The sequence below is a fragment of the Nicotiana sylvestris genome, chromosome 5, assembly GCF_000393655.2.
Source record: "Nicotiana sylvestris chromosome 5, ASM39365v2, whole genome shotgun sequence".
NCBI classification, from domain to species: Eukaryota; Viridiplantae; Streptophyta; class Magnoliopsida; order Solanales; family Solanaceae; genus Nicotiana; species Nicotiana sylvestris.
The window spans coordinates 83,128,410-83,133,358 of NC_091061.1; positions in this window are offsets into that span (position 1 = coordinate 83,128,410).

The window sequence follows — 4,949 nt, forward strand, 5'->3', positions numbered from 1 at the left end:
ACAAAGAAATAAAAGGGTATCTTTTAGCATCGCATTCTCCAAACAAAGAAATCGCAGTGCACTCTCGGTAGGAACCCTTCCACTGAATACATCCCGAAATACTCGGGGACTTAGCGCCAACAATTCGGCACCGGCACGACCCCAGGGACGGAACTCTGGGCTCATAAAACTCCCGCAAGGTAACTCCGAGCTCATGAATAATGGCCTTCGAGCCTAAGCAAAATTGATGATTCGGAGACTGTCGCCAATCTCTATGCACTAGAAAACTCGAAATGTAAGACCTCGAGCGGGCAGACTTGGTGTAACCAGATCTATTCTACAAAGCAACAGAAACTATAAGACCTCAACAGGCATGATAAAACTGTAAGACCTCAACAAACATGATAAAACTGTAAGACCTCAACATGAATAATAAAACTGCAAGACCTGAACAGGAATGATAAAACTGTAAGACCTCAATAGGCATGAAAATCCTAAAGTTTTGGCTATATGTCGCATTTGTAAGAATCCTGAAAGGGCATACCCTCGGTACAGACGCCTAAACTTTCACTCGGGATAAAAAAATGGCTCCGGCCAAACACATATGACTACGGTCAAAACGGCTGATACATCCAAATTAATGTGACCCGAGGACGCCCGACCATCGCTAAACAAAATCGCAGGCCACTACTTCGAATATACTTTGGAAAGAACCGGCTAAAACAGGCTTCCCTCAGTAAGAAAAAACGATCTTTGACCATGTCAGCTCCAAATCACAAGGCTTTGACCTACTCAGCCTACGAGATATGAACCTTCTGAGGTGCTCAAACATCGCCAATAATGACTTGAAATCGAGGTTCTTCCAGAACCGACGACGGATCAGGCAAAATTATTTTAAAAGACCTTAACGAGCGGAAAACAAAGCCTACAAAAAGTCCACGGGCAAATCAGCATAAGAGCCATTGTCTCCAGCCAAACGAGCCTCCGAGCCGCACATTAAAAGGTCTCTACGACCAAACAGCGTAAGAGCTATTATCGCTAACTTGAAAATTGACAACTTGATAATTAAAATGAGCTCGAATAGTAACCCAATTCGGAGACCGAATTCAAAACAGTAAACTATACATGCCTTCGGGCCACATATTAAAAGGTCTCAATAACCAAAACAGCGTAAGAGGCACTATCACTAGTCTGAAAATCGAAAGAACTTAAAGGTCAATTAAAACTCGAATCGCAACGCGACTCGGAGACTAGACCCAAAATAGTTGAAACAACAAATGCCCGAGGGTGAGAAATAAAGGCCACTGTTGTCCACCCATGCAGGTAGGAAAGAACTTAAGGGTCAATTAAAGCTCGAATCGCAATGCGGCTGGGAGACTGGACCCAAAATAGTTGAAACAGCGAATGCCCAAGGGCAAGAAATGAGAACAATCACCATCCGCCCGCACGGGCACAAAAGACCGAAGGTTAGGCAAGCTCGATTCAAGCCCTAACTCGGAGACTGAGCCTAAACAACTTGGCAAAGCATAGAGGCCCAAACGCCTGCTCACGTCAAATATCGCACTTAAAAGCCTCCGGACCTACCCAATTAGTTCCGGACCTACAGGGCTCCCGCTAAACATGAAAGCCAGCCCTCCTGGTCAAAAGCAACACAGAAAGAGATGCAGAAGAAATAAAGCTTCAAGTTTCCTCTTATCTTACATACGCAAAAAAGGCACACTCTCCATCTACAAACATGCTCTACAGGTATCGAGTACAAAGCGGAAAAATAGCAGAATCTACACTTCGCTCAAAAGGACTACAACCTGTCAGATTCACTCTCCGCGATATTAGGAAAAAGTGATTGAGCGTCACGCTCGTCCGCTATTGCTCGAGCCAATTCCTCCAAGAGAACGAATCCCCTAGCGCCGATCTCTTCGGGACTTGCAACGAATCCAATTCCGTCTTTTTCTGCAGCTAAATATAACAAAAAGTGGGTTAACCTTAAGGTCCGAAAGGAGCGAAGCGCGTTCTACAAAATGTTACCTGCTCTATTAGATAGCTCTCATTTTTCGAGCGCCGGTGCACCTTATATCGCCAATGCAGAAACTCAACCTCCTTCTCCTCACTAAGGAGCCTAAGGGACTCGCCCTCGTCCAGAACTTTTCGAAGCCTGGCTCCTTGGCGAAGCAGCTCATACCTGAGCCTATCACAGGCCTGCAAAAGGAAAACTCGATGAAGATAGAAGGACGCGCAATACAGAAAAACTGCGCCTGAACTCACCACGAAGTGAAGCCGGTGGACTTCCTCGAAGTGAGAGCACACTCTCGTTGATCCTGCCTCTTTGGCCCCAGGAGAAACAACCTCGAGCGAAGCATATTAACTTAGAGGAATTGTCATCCAGGAATCAGAACCCCAGGAACAGCAGGCTCGGACGACGCCCTCTCCTCGAAGAAACAGGTCCGTTCAATGCCACTAAAAGCTCCATCACACTGCGGGTGCCAATCCCATTTATCACTATTGTCCCTCAGCTCGGAGGATGACACCTCCTTTCCCTCTTCGGAAGATCACTGCCTCATCCCAAGGAATCGCCTGATATTACAAACTGCAAAACCAGTACAAAAAAAAAGGGGAAAATTTCGCCTCAAATATACAAAGGCCAAGGCAAAGGCAGAGTGCGCGCATACCTTAGTATTTTGCTCCCCATCTAATGCGGAATACAGCTCGCCACCTACGCTCATCGCAGGTCGAATGTGTCACCAGCCTCCGGACCCAGCCGGGAAGGTCAAGAACTTTGCCTGGCGTCTATGAAGTTGCTGCAAAAGGGGAAAAACATGATTACTCAACTAATTTTCGCTATAAGCAAAATCTGAAAAAGCACCAGACGTTACACTCACGCACATAATTCCATCCCTCGGGAAATAGAAAAAGCTCCATAGGGATAATGTCGGCCGTCCGGATCCGGATAAACCAATTGGCCCACTCTCGACCTCCATTTTCTTCATCATCAATGACAAAAGGCGTGGTCAAACGACACCTCAGGGTTAGTAGGCCTTGGTGATGAAAGGGCCGGTATAACCTGAGGAGGTGGCTAAGCATGAATTAAAGCCCAGCCCTCTCCGCAAAGGACCTCATCATCAACACCACTCGCCAAAATGATTGATTTATTTGAGCCAAAGTAACCTGATACTTCAAGCAAAAATCAAGCATGACCTTATCAAGGGGGCCAAATGCGAAAGGATATAGGTATATGCTCAAGAAGACATCAGCGGAGTCCATAATACTCTCGACTGGGGAAAGCACCTGCAGCGTTATCCCCTCGCTCCATCCACAGTATCTCCTCACCATCTCAAGATGTTCCTCTCTTATCAAAGATACGGTCTTCAGAGCGAACTCCCGCGGTTCCTGAGCGTCGGGAGCAGCACTTCCCACTCCTCGCCGGCCCGGCCTTGATAGTTGCCATGACTATGGTAAAATTGACAGATCAGAGCAAGGACGTACGCCAACGCTTTTTGCTCCTGAAGAAATGAAGAACCCTATACCAAAGCGGGAGGACAATTATCTAAAATAGTGAGGTCTTTCGAAGAAGCTGAAGCCGACCCACATATATGCGAGAAGCAGCAACGACTCGTCTACCCGAAGTGAACCCCGGGAAACTAACAGCCTCGAAGCAAATCGATAGGGTGATACCCAATCCTAGAGGCATCCCTCGACGAGAAGCCAGGACTCAAGGAGTCGGCCGCATTATCTCCAATTTCGAGGCAGCATCCGACCCCGAGGACCTCTACCAAACAAAAAGTTGGGCTTTGGGAAGCTTTCAACGCCATCACTTAACTCAAGGTTGTACCTGGTCTCATAGTCTCCTTTTCTAAAAAATAAGCACGTGAAGCTTCGATCACGAAGGCTCCACGAAGGCTTGAGGCAGCGCCTGAGTACAGGCAACTCCTCAAAAGAAGTCTATCCCATATGCCTTAAAAAGTTATCTACATCAAGATCAAAAGGGGCCCCCAGGTACCCAAAGCAAACCTTCATTTAGGATAACATTCTCGGAAGCTCCAAAACTCGGCGTATTATCTCCATGCAACTCGGAGGGCCTAACAGCCCGGACCTATCAGATCTATTTAGGCTTGTTCCGAGGTACGACGAGGGGCTCAAAAAGAATCCCCATTGATCGGTAGAGGATCGAAAAGAATGCTCGCACCCGAGTTAGATATAAGCGGTCAACAATAAAGGAAGACATTCAAAAGGCCTCGAAGGGCACGAGAGCATGCAATTACAAGGCAAAAATTGAAAGCAAAAGTCAATGGGGTATATTCATATTCATAAAGATCCATGTACAATGTCCCTGGAGGGGTCATTACATATAATTACAAAAGCCTACAGAGGATCTATACGCATAAAGGAAGAAAGAAAGGGATGTACACGTGAAGTAAAAGCCCGAAGACCGATCCACCTTCAAAGGTCCGCCTCCTACAACAGGCACCTTCGGACGCACATCCTCGAAAGTTTCATCCTATCCTTCCACACTGATATCCCCAAGGGATAAGGCGAGTAGCAAGGAGGGATGAATAAATGGCGTAGCTCTCCAAAGCTCGAAGACCGTCACTGGCCAAGAGAACCTCGAAGAGACAGCAGACCAAACAAGCCTCGGTCCCGCTTGCACGGCTACATAGAATCCACTTCTTGGAACGTCTAGCTGTGCAATCCCCCAACTCGGGGCAGAGCACCACGTCGAGTCGAGGTATGAAGGTGAGCAGTGGTGTATAATTCGAGCCCCCTTTTGATCAGCGGTATGTAATCCTAAGAGCTTTCTGCGAATAAGGAAAGTTGTCCCTCGTATGTCATCATCTCGATCCAACAGCAACAGCCACGGGAAACATGTCAATGACCACAGCAGCAACAGGGCAGCACGATCATGCTCGACAAAGGGAAGCCCCGGCAAAAGGCCACAACACAATCTAAGAGAGCTCTGCCAAACGGTCTTGAGGCTA